This window comes from Lepisma saccharinum, chromosome 9 (genome assembly GCF_977018435.1).
Source record: "Lepisma saccharinum chromosome 9, izLepSacc3.1, whole genome shotgun sequence".
In the NCBI taxonomy this organism is placed as follows: Eukaryota; Metazoa; Arthropoda; class Insecta; order Zygentoma; family Lepismatidae; genus Lepisma; species Lepisma saccharinum.
In genome coordinates, this window is record NC_139237.1 from 60,876,576 (window position 1) to 60,889,363 (window position 12,788).

A 12,788-nucleotide genomic window follows, 5' to 3' on the forward strand; every position below is an offset into this window, starting at 1 on the left:
GTGGCAGCAAATACTATACAACATATAAAATTAATTTTGAAAATTTCAAGTGTGTCCGACAACAAGCAATGAAATGGTGCTCTTACGCAAAAGGTTTTTCAAGTCCACTTTATGCTCAGATAGTTTTAAGGTAATTGGATCTAAGTAATATAATATAATTCGAATCACTTTACAATGCAGCTCCACCAGGAAACTAACACAGGACCCTTTCATTACAAGGCCTCATCGTTTGTCACTAACCTATCGGAGAGACCATGTATAATAGTGTAGGCAGCCGTTGCCTTATTACACCAGGCAATAGTGGATAACAACTGAAACCATACATTTCTGAAGAGAGAAATATGGAAAGAATATTAGTCCGTTCAAGCAATGGCTTAAATCTTTCTAACATATGACATCATTAGGTGTGTGTGTACTTGAAATAGAAAGGAAGGATATTCACATGAAATTCACACCATTTTTTTTTATCCGTGCACAATTGCACTACTTTTTCTAAATAGCGATTTTATTCCCTATTTGGTTGTAAGTACGTTGCATAAGTTTAATGTCAAGTACTCGGTGCTTGTAATTGTACTACTTTAGATTTAATATCAAAGGTGGCGAATCCTAGTGGCGACATCTGATTTCATTGAATGCAAGTGGTTACATATATCTATTTCCATTATTTTGATACAAACTCAATAAAATTATAAAAATATTCAGTAAAATGATGTACTAGAGATTACGGTAATTCAAAGTTATGAGTTCTTGCGCAAAGATATACACTTCTTAAATAGTTCCAAATGTGTATCTATTTGTATGAGATTACTTTTCGTTCATAGAAAGAGAAAACTTCATACAATACGGAAGATCTAAAATAAATAACGTTCTAGATACACCCTGTACAGTAAATTTCGTGCAAATTTGCTTCAGTGAGCTTGTGACGGAAGAGGATTAATTTTCGTTAATCACCCTCCCCCCCCCCCCCCGGGAGAACTTTCCGAAAGACCCCCCAACCTCTTTCGCCCTTCCCATCATTCCCGTCATTACTCCGGGGCCTAATTTGAAAATTCTTCCCATAGCTACTACATTCGCCGGAGTTATCTCCGGACTTAAAACCGACAAATCGCGAAGTGTTGTCTTTATCTTGTTGACAGCAGTTTATCACGCAAGATGTCGTTAGTGCGCTGCTGCGCTAAAAGACAAGCCAGCCCGAGGCTCAGATGTTTGGATAGGCACAGATTTGGTGCAGCGTAATTAATGAACTTCGGGCCTGAGGCGTGACGGAAGATAAGACGCCGGTGTAAGATCTAACAGCAACAAGAATTCTAGGCGGGGATCCCTCGTTTTAGAATGTCCTCAAAACCAAAATCTTGTAGGACGGATTAAGCTTGAGGAAGTTACCTCGAAGAGCGAATGTCAAGCGAAAAATAAGGATAAAAAGGATGTCTTTGGTGGGGGCCTGCCCCAGAAACTGTGACGTACTTCCTTATCGTTCTACAATTTCAGCAAGTAATCAATTTCAACAAAGGCCTTCAGAAAAGAATGGAAGCCAGCTAATTTCCACCGCCTTTTGCGTTCTAACACCAAAGGCGAATATTATGCTGATGGAGGGGCCTCACGAGGAGATTTGCACAGAAGGGATGAATCCAGCTTGCTCATCCGAACTGCTTTTGTTCGAAAGGGAGAACATTTCATTCTCATAGTTGCTTCTCGCTATAGCTTTGTGGGTCTTGCAGACTACTAGCGCATGAAAGTAGTAGACAACAGGTCAATACTAACTTTTGGAGAGGCGAAATGTGTGTGACGTAGACAAAGAATCTTTTTTAATGTTCTGAGAGGAGTAAGAAGTTTAATTTCGGAATCTTCGTTCCATACTAGGCAGGCAAGCAGTGTTGCCAGGTAATTTATTTAAAATATCACACCAAGAATCATTCTAATTTAACACCAGTAATTTCCATATTACTCATAGTGCATTGGCGGTAATTGTTTGTAACAAACTGAGCAATGAGCATAATTTATATTATAATAAATTAGCATTTGACAGAGATTTCATTTCGCAACATTCGATATTTGTAGCTTTATCAATATAATTAATTTGATGTTCTATCGTATGTTTATATTATTGGTATTTCGGTACGAAAATATAGACTGTCTTATTGATATTGTTATTAGTTGTTTCTGAGACAGGTTACAATAATGCATATTGTTACAGTCTGTCCCATTGTTAGAGCGACTGGGGAATTAAAAAAGATTTATATTGTAATTTGTTAGTTCATTCAGTCCACGAATGTAGCAGTAGTCTGGTAATTACTGATTAATAAGCAGATATGACGTAGTTTGATTGTTCTTTAACAGACAAATGAAAATATCAAACCAATTCCGTAGGAAGGCGGGAAGGACCTTTTGAGATTTTTTGTCGATATGATCTGACATTATCCAACTCTTGAAATACACTAAATATTTTGGTTCTATAGAGCGACCACAAGGAGAAGAACCTTCGGCCAAAAGTCTCCGTGCACCTTCTCCTCCAACGATTTAACTCGGGCCATAAGGAAGCATGACCCACTCTCCCCCTCCCCTCCATGCGGGAGTACGGTGCACAGAAGCCGCGGTCCTGCGCAAGCTATTCTGTCTGTGATTCCACCATACAGCTGTAGCTGTTAGTTTTCGATATATCGGTATTCAATCGATCATTACCTGCCATGGCCTGGCATATAGTCAGATTAAGATAGGATGAATTGAGGTGCTATGGGATAGGTCTATGAGTTCATCAGTGGGGAAGTGATAGTAAACATGGAGGGACGTACACGATAGCTGCATAGAGATTTTTATTCCGGCTTTGATACAGGGCCTCCCCAATGGCGAAGTGGTAGCGTCGTCGTCGTGTAATCAAGGGGTTCCGGGTTCGATACCCGGTGGAGGCACATGGTGGTTCGGATCCGACTTTAAACTGTAGGTCCAGGCCCGATTAGCCTTACTGTGCATAAAGTGGACTTAAAACACCAACTCAACCAATCAAATCCGGCTTTGATACAATTTGTACCTCCCCATTATGTATGACTCGAGATCGTGGTAAGAGGTCAAATGCCTGAGAGTATGGAACATTAAGTGGATATAAGGGGGAAGATCGGAGTATATGTATGTATATATCATAAGGGACAGTCATATTTATTATATGTTTAATATCAAATGAAACATGAATATTCTTGTGGCAGTGATAGGGTTGCGTCAGAGTTGTGTGTGCTGACTGGCTGTAAGGAATCCACTTCACAGTCTCCCTGTAACATTATCACTGACATGCCGATTGTTTTCCATTGGAGTGCTTGGACCAAGCAACAAGAGCTTGAGAGAAACTTTTTCGCGTGATTTTCTGGTCTCTGTCAAAGCTACGCTAGACTGCACACTAGAAACAAAACAACGTCGCACTTCCTGTGTGTCTAATTTGCATCAGTACAGCGTGGTTCACACTACATGACAAACATGTAGGAAAAATTCTGTTGTGGCATTGTTCTCAATCTCCCATTAGCGTCGGGAGGTTTGATAATTTGCTTTTGAGCCGGCTCGGTGGACAAGCGTGTTAAGTGGCAGACTTTCGACCTCACCACTGAAGTTAACGGGTTTGAGTCCCAGGCCTTCGTCAGTTTCATCTAATCATTACCCATCCTCATCGTCGCGATTAGCTACAAGTGTCAGAGAGGCGACGATAAATAATATAAAAAATATGTTAGGGATTGTATAGGTGGCGTTTGTTCAAAATAAACAGTCACAAGTCCCAGAAATGCTATTGTCATTTTTAGTTTGGGGTTTGTCCCAGTATTAGCGACAATCCAGTTCTGATTCTTATCAATATTACAAAATGTACGTCTTATTTTTCGGAGAGAGCAGTGACTGTGTTATATTTACTTATATCGCCCATTATGGAAGAAGAAATAATTTAAATAAATTTAGATTTTATTGGTTTTATTCCTTGTTGCGTTTTTCTGTGTCGCTTTTCTGCCTCATGTGTTAATCACCTTAGTCACGGTTATAATAATAGCAATATACGATTGTAGATTTTTACATGTAAATTCAACATATAGACTTGCTACAGAAGAGTCGAAAAACTCGAGTATATTGAAATTCGAATTTCTAGATAACAACCTTCATTAAATCTTACTTATATGTAAGTTTGAAATTGTTTGCAATGATTCAATTTGAAATATACTATAACCATATACCATTTTAGTTTTTAACATGGAGATTACAAATATATAAGCGTTTGGCTGAAAAGTTGGCAGTATAATGAAGATTGAATTAGAGCTAAACTCGCATATTTTCATACTATTAATGTAAGTACGAAAGGTAACTTTCTTTTGTAGCCCTAGAAAGGGCAGAAATGAAAGTTTCTCGTGTGTTTTGGCATTAACATTTTGCTGTTGAATCGCATTTGGCTATCAATATTTATTATTTGTAAACGACTCTGGGGGACGATCGCTTAATTTTAGACGTTAAAGGAGTCAATAAGCATTTAGTAATGTACATAACTAAGAAAGTATTGTTAGTTTCAGACATCTAAGGATTATCGTCCCCCAGCCCTACGTATTAGACAAAAGTATCTACAACTATCTTTCTATACAGTTTGATAATTTAACTACATCGCTTTAATACCCATTTTCGTTAATCACAACAATGTGTATGATCGTATCAATAGTCAGTTGATAAGATGAAACATCATTCCTTGTTTTGAAGCAAGTAGATAATAAACATGGCGTAACAGTCTTGGACATTGTAAGAATCTTAACACTCTACCTCAACACCTTTCATGGTTCACATCAGTCATTTGCTGCACGTGTTTAAATGTTGAATCGAGTTTTTATGTCTCACTCTTCGTCCTTGAATGCAAGCAAAAAATGCCACTTTCACAACTCCATAGAATTTTTGCACCTTTCTGTATATCAATAGCACTTTTTTCGTTCCTGTATTGGTATTGAGAGTTCCTCACTCACAGAACAACGCACAGTTTCTTCTTCTTCTTCCTCCTCCTCCACTTGCGTTAACGAACCTTGAACTTTAGTAGCATGTGCTGTGCCTCACATTTAAACTGGTTTCACGTAGGAGCGTGGGGAACAAGAAATAAGACTAGACCCAATAACCTTTACGTGAAGAAAGGAGATGCCGCAAAAATTGCACTGATGTCATGTGAAGCGTTCGCCTTTTTGCTCTCGATTTGCGGAATTCCATCGGACTTTGGGCAAACGCTGCCTCTTTCGAACGGAACGAGCCAACTAATTCCTTCAAAGCAGGAGAGAAGAGGGATTCCGTACCAGCACGTGACGGGCTGACGTCACGACGAGGCGAGATGCGTCACAGGCAGCTCCTCTACGTCGAGCGAATGTTCTATTTATAATGTGCAGAGACTTCGACTTGTTTCAGCGGGGAAGAGAAAAAGAAGTGCGGAGACTGAGAAAGGGACAAGGAGGATCGAATAGGATTCTTCTTTTCTTTTTGTGCTGAGGTTTTAAAAAGTAGATGGAGATTTCAGAGGAGAGGGAGGATTATCATGTTATTGTGCTATCGTTCCCGTTCTTTGCCATCGACAAAGTCTCGTTGTTTTCTTTGCGTAAATAGCATTGAATCTGACGTGCTTGGCCAAATGGTGCACTCTTTCATCTTTGACGTGAGCGGTCCTGTGTTCGATTCTCCAAAAATTTCGGTGTTGATCCAGCATCGTAAGGACAACTGGATCAGCGGATTTTAGTCTAGAAAGCCAGAATTGAGTTTAAGTCCGCTTTATGCAAAGAAAGCCTAATCGCGACTGGACTTACAGTTTAAAGCGGGCTCCACCGGGTATCGGACCTGACACCCATTGATTACAAGGCAATGACGATGCCACCATGCCATCGGGGAGACCTGGAAAGCCTGAACACAGCGATGGGATTTCATGCGCTGGCTATTCGTATATAATGAGCTGGGGTGGCCCAGTCGGTAGGGGCGTACGACTGCCACACGGGAGACCCGGGTCCGATTCCTGGGGTGGGTGATCTAAGGTCGGAATTTTTCCGGCCTTGTCCCCGCATACCATGGCTCTGGGGCTCACCCAGCCTCAAATCAATGGGTACCTTGAGGGAAGGCTTAAAGGCGGCCGGAGCCTGGTGCGGATCATATCTCAGAAATTGTCAGGATCGAGAATGTGTCGGGCCCTACCGCCACACGGTACTATACGCAACCGGGGAGGGGGAAGAAATATTATTGGTACATAACATTTTGCAGGTAATCGCATTAGGGGGTGTGGGAGGCAATATTAACAAACTATATTTTATATGTAAATTTATGTGCCCTCTGCACACCGTCAGCAGTGGCGTATTCAAGGAGGTTGATGGGTGTCATAACCCCCTCCTTTTGCCCAGTATTCCTAAGAAAAGATTCTAAAAGGCAGAAAAAGACTGCAATACTAAAATAATTCTACCTCCCTCACCTCCCTTTCGATAGTTCTGGCACGCCACTAATCGTCAAAGTCACCTACATATTTGTGTGTCACAGTTTCCATCATGCGACCATTATCAGAAATTTGTTAATGCAATTTTTTTTTTCCTTCAGGAGTCCCTTGTGGTTAGGTGGCTAGGGTTATCCATGTATAACTAACACCGCAAATTCTTCCCTGCTGTGTCCTTAGGTTATTGGGTCCATACCACTATACCGTTCACATAATGCAAACTTTGAAGATAAAGTTTTACTTTTCCCCCCTTGAGAAATTTCGACGCATTAAGGTTTTCGTTTTCCTCTTCAGAATCTACAAATGTTACTAAAGTTACAAAACATAAAACTTGTACTCTTACGAACGTGCGTTGATATATTACTCACCTGGAGAGTTTATAATGTACAACATTTTATCTTTGGAAATTCCGGTCGTACTTTTAATATTTCAACGAGGCTTTCGCCCACCCCGGGGCCTTCAGATTTATTTCACCCTGTTGAGCATAGAACATTATTCTATTGAGTAACTTTCGTTCCAATGTTAAATATTACAAGATGTTAAGGATGAAAATGGAAAGGTTTTTACTGACGTTTTAACTAATGTTGTTTACAAAGTGTACACCTTTTTTTTTAGCCCTTCCAATTGCTTCACACTGTTTGTTGCATTTCGCAGCAGAACATGTAAATCAGTGAAGGTAAGGTAATTATTCCCACTTGTGTACGTGTGCAAACCTAACCAAAGATTTGTGGTCACCCTGTATGTTCCGGGCGCACACTGGTGAAAAAAAAGAACAACTTTTTATTTTTAAAATCTCTCTCCCTGTAGCCTGTCAATGAACATGCTTGTCCGTTCTCCACCCCCACCCCTTTTTCGAGGCAGGTGCCATTCATAATTCCGAAGGGCGGCAAAGGTAGTTTTACTTGAGCCCCCTAGAGGGGAGTGCTGTCGCCCGAATGGCACAATGGACCTGTGTTGTGCCTACGGATTATACGATGTGTTGCTGCTGGGAGTCCTTTATTGACATCGATTAGGAACTGAGATCATGTGACCACGGACCCTGACCCTTCACATCTGAAGCACGGCGCAAACTCCTGTTCAGACGTGCCACTGTTGCCAGGTATCAAGTAAGGATTGTTCTGCAAAAATTTCGTACGATTCCTTTTTACTGCGCGTCAAGTAGCCTGGCTGATATACATGGGCATAACTTAGGGGCGGAAGGTAAGAATCGAAATGTTGTTCAGCCCATAAAAAAAAGCACCGAGAACTATTTTGCTGCATAACTGTTACATTTGCGAAATCATACAAGAAATACTCTTTATTTCTTTGCTCGTCAGGTTCCAGGAGGTTATCAAAAATACCTTTGATTGTAGACCTGAACATTTTGTGTGGAGGAAAATGTCATTCAGGGTTTCGGGCTCCCTACAGAACCGAGAGAGACGCTGTATAAGTCGAGTGTCACAACGCATCCATGCAGTTTCTAGTACCTAAGATATTTATGGCAAAAAAAAAAAAAAAAAGAATTCAGCAAACAGTACGTAACCGTTAATATGCAAGAAATATCTATTAAATGATTGACTTATTTTATTTAGCTTTTCTGCCACTTTTGGCTAATCGCGAAGAAAATTGAATGAATATTATCAATAGTAGTACTAGTAGTAGTAGTAGTAATAATAATAATAATACATAACTGGCATTCTGATCAATACTGTACAGACAGTAAGGTACATTTTTTTGGTACTTAGGCTAAACATTGGTCTTGAACTTTGCTTACTGTAGAAGAGAGACTCTTTCATCACTAGTGACCACGTAGATCATTTTGCAAAAGTACAGCATACATTGTGAGAATTGTGTTAATTTCTTATCGATGAAGAATGTTTGACGCACGACAAACAAATGTGAAACGACTGACTTGTTCTCGTCGGCGTGATTAGCCAAAAGAGGAAGAGAAGCAGCGTAAAATAACGACAAACACAAGTAGGAATCACTAAGTTCGATAATTTGAAAAATTTAATCTTTTAAATATATTACCCTAATCATAGGCACTTGCCCCCCCCCCCCGAATTTTCGAGTTTATTAAAATTTACAAATTAGAGGACCTGAGGAGCAAAGTGATATAGAGTAATATTTCTAATTTTGCAAACGTCACAGTTATTGAGAAAATAATCTTTGACTGTTTTTATGGGATGGAAAACTTTTCGAGTCTCTTCCCCGAAAGTTAAGGTCCAGGTTTGATTCTATCTCCTCAAAATTAGGCCCCAAGTCTGATTCTGCCCCCCCCCCCAGAATTAGGCCCAGTTTAATTCTGCTTTTTCAAAATTAGGCCCAGTTTGATTCTACCCCCTCAAAATTATACCCCAAGTTACGCCCTTGCTCCCAGATAAATCGACCCTAGGTGTGTTGTTCAAGCATGTCGGATTAAAAGTGCAGCTCGGGTGTGGATGTGTCGAGGCCTGTGGCTTTGCACAAATATACATTTTTGTACAAGCACATTTCGGAAAAGACAACAGTTGAACACATATGCTTACTTTCTACCACCATTCATTTTAAGAGCAGTATCAATAGTTCACTTAATATTCTTACATCAAATTGGGTCTAATAATCCTATCTATTAATAGTAATATAGATAAAATTCCATTCCATCCATATTTTTCTAATAGAGATATATTAGGATTTATAATTACAATTTTAATATTAATACAACTTTTATTAATATTTCCTACAACATTAGGAGACCCAGAAAGTTTTTTACTTACCCCTGCGATATGATAACTTTCTCCACAATGGAGTAATTTCCAGGTATTTGCCACAAGTTCGGGATTTCATTGTTGGACTTTGCGATATTTCCGGACTAAATTGTACATTTTAACCTTCCGCAGCTTACCTTTATTACACTGTACGTGCCATACAAAAGCGCCAACCGAAACATTTCTCTTTTGTGTAAACGTTTAACCATCGCTTTTCTTACACTTGTAATGAGCTGTTTCGTATAACCAATGATACCGTGCTAGAGCGAGTTTTTTGCGTGACGTCATTGATGGGAAGTGTAGTTCGGCAAGACTGGTTCAATTAAGTTAGTTCTAAACCGTTGGCATGGTAATGTAACTGTACATATATACATACTCATGTACAGCCTAGCCTCTTCGTAGGATAAACATATTGTTGTGCGTAACTTTTCATATTCAAAGTAGAATGACCAATATGTTAAGGATGGAAGAGTATCGGACAGCAACATTGCAAACGAGAATGAATACAACGAAACTTGTAGTCGCAAACAGTGAAAGAATATCGATTGACGAAATACGGTGTCACGTTAAGATTTTGAAGTTTAAACAAAACCACACAGTCAGTTTAATGAAATTTTAATACAGATATTCTTAGCAGCAGCAATATTTTACCGACAAAGCAATAGTAATATGCTTAGCCGTCAACATTTTTCGAGTTGTTTTGCACCCTGAAGAGATCTACAGTGTTTTACCCCAACCGTTTGGCGGCGCTAGTGTTTTGCACATTAGATTTCCAGGCAGAAGCGACTCATCCTATTATATGAGATTCTGCTATGGTTTGGAGCTCATGCCCGCAGAGTTCTGACATTGCAGATGCTAGCTAGTTCACCTACTTCAAACATGCCAATTTGTTACAAGGGATAAAACCATAAAACGGTTCAAGTAGTTTCGTTCATGCTCTTTTGACCTACTTCATGTCGCAAATACATTATTAGAACACTGGCACTGCTCTTCTCCCCCCCCCCCCCCCCCATTTGCAAGAATGTGCAATGTATAACGCAAGAAACTGTGCACTGTAGTAGAATTCATGTGCATGGTGCCGTAAGCACAGCTCTTATCTCTTGGATTGTTTGAGTAGAAACTTTGGCCCCCCTCATTAGCTTCGCTCCTTGCGTGACGCATTCTATTGATGCTTATCTACTTCGCTGCTTCCAATAACCATAAAGCTGCTTTTACCAGCTGTGATGGCTATTATTAAGGAAGTTATTTCACTTGTTTTTTTTTTCTCGGGTTGCGCCCAAGAGCTTTCAAGGTCATGCAACGAGGTGCATCAATATTGATGTACTATTCAACTCGCTATGCAATTTTATCATTTATCTTGTAGTTTACATGGTGTGTAAATGTGCGTGTCAGATGTTTTGAAGGTTGATATTACACACGATTGTAATAAGAAATGTTCACGCCAAAAGTGGCTCGTAAACAGTTAATCCCATCAGTGTTCGAATTAACGGGGGGATACCGGGATTTCCCCCCACAAAAAAAAGTATTCCATTTCTTAAGTAAGTAACAAACACAATTGAAAAATCATTCGTGTCCCTTAATGGTCCAGTCATGAAACATTTCTATTTTCATTAAAGTGCTTAGAAGAAACTGTAGGTAGGTTAAATGTACATTAAGTTTGAACTTTGCAGTAGAAATTTTGTCACGTTTTTCGGTGTTATTATTTCGATAACATAAACGATATATGAGTTTAGGTTTTCCTAGAATGTAAATATAGTAACTGTATATAAATTACGTGTAAACGTTATAAGATTTAATGAATAACCTAGGTTGGAACCAATATCTAAGGTACTTACAACCGCAAAGTTTACTGACTGGTAACATATATACAAATTTCCATACCCCAAAAAACCTAGTTCCCAAAATGAAATCACAAATACGCCACTGAGTGGGCACCACCACCACCAAAGCAATAAGCTTAATTCGCACAGTGATCCCCATGCCCACGTGAAATAAAATTCGTATTTACGAGTCTACGACCCTGAGCAAATGGTGTCGGACAGATCAAATTAAGCATGGTCATTCAATAGGTAATGGAAAGCGACACATGCTTTCCTATGCAGTATGGTGCTGTCATGGGAAATAAGTTGTGATGACTAGCCTTTTTCCACAGTGCTTTCCTTGCATTCTTTTCTGATTTTCTATCCGATATTCTCCCGTCATCACATTTGTTTTTGCCGACACAGCATTCATACGTGATTCCCATGTTATTGTACTCTGCTCTTGTAAGATCCCTCTCCTTTGTGGTCAGCGACAAGAGGTACATAAACAAATGAAAATGACACACACTACTCAAGTTAGCAGTGGCGTATTTGCGGGGGCTCTATTATGCTTAAGCTCCGCCCCACTCCTGGACTTTTCCTCAACCACGAACATTATTACACTAATAATTGTATAGTAGATCCATAAGCGTTGATAGTGGCAAATTAACATCTAAAATAGAAAAAAAAAATATGCATTTAAATGTGGCACAAATATCATAAATATACATACCGTTCTTTGTCGTGGTGCAGAGTCCTTGTGAGGAGTTTTGGGATCTCTCTTACCTCCCAGAATTGAGATTCAAGGGAAGGAATTTTCAGGCTTGAAGTACATGTTGACATGTTGCACTGCGGTCCTGTCAGAGCCGGAACATACTAAGTTGTCTAAGTCCATAGGGGCCTCCCCGATGGCGCAGTGGTAGCGTCGTCGCCTTGTAAGCAAGGGGTCCCGGGTTCGATACCCGGTTCGGATCCCACTTTAAACTGTAGGTCCAGTCCTGATTAGCCTTACTGTGCATAAAGTGGACTTAAAACACTAAATCAATCAATCAATCTTGTCTAAGTCCACGGTGGCCAAATGCCCGCCCTTCAAAGAAACAAGTGACAGACAAATTACGTAACGTGAAGATGAATTAAATTTCAGTTACATACACACTAACAATATGCATTTACATCTGCTATAAATCGTACATTTCAGTGTATCCGAATAATTCATAACTTGAATTTTCCTGAAGAGAAATTTAGGATTTATGGGCTTATTCGCCATCTACTGGTGGAGCTTGGAAAAAAAATCTGTTTTGATGGACAGTGTCGGCAAGTTTCATTGTGCATTCGCTCATTACCCAGCAAGGAACGCTAAATCCGCAACTGTGCAGTTTTTTAGGCAACATTTCCAAGGATTCTAAGCTGAAATAAATATATCGAAATCATTGGATTAGTTACTAAAGGCACTGTCTCTATTCCAGTTCAGATTCGGACACTTTGGGAAAAAACAAACCAAAAAAACTTGATTTCCGATAATAATTTATGCCCTGGCAATCCTGGTGTCAGCTGGCGATGAGAGCGATTACTGATTAATGGAACCTTGCGCTCCCCTCTGCGCCAGTCCACATTGGCTTCGTTCATTATTGAATGCGAGGCGCGCTGTCACTCAGTCTCTGTCCATTGCATCGACTTTTCCACTCGGTGGATGAAGAAAGAAAGAAAATGAACGAGAAAGGGGGGCAAAAAATATACAGTTACACAATGACCATCGAAAGATACTTGCAGTATGCCAATTACCAACATTAGATTGTTTGTACAGCAGAG

At 39.8% G+C, this 12,788-nt stretch overlaps 1 protein-coding gene across 16 annotated transcripts in view; it reads left to right on the forward strand.

The window, feature by feature from the left end:
- Rbp6 (RNA-binding protein 6) overlaps positions 1–12,788 on the forward strand; it is a 1,060,856-nt gene that overhangs the window by 129,687 nt on the left and 918,381 nt on the right. The gene's annotated exons all lie outside the window — the stretch shown is intronic.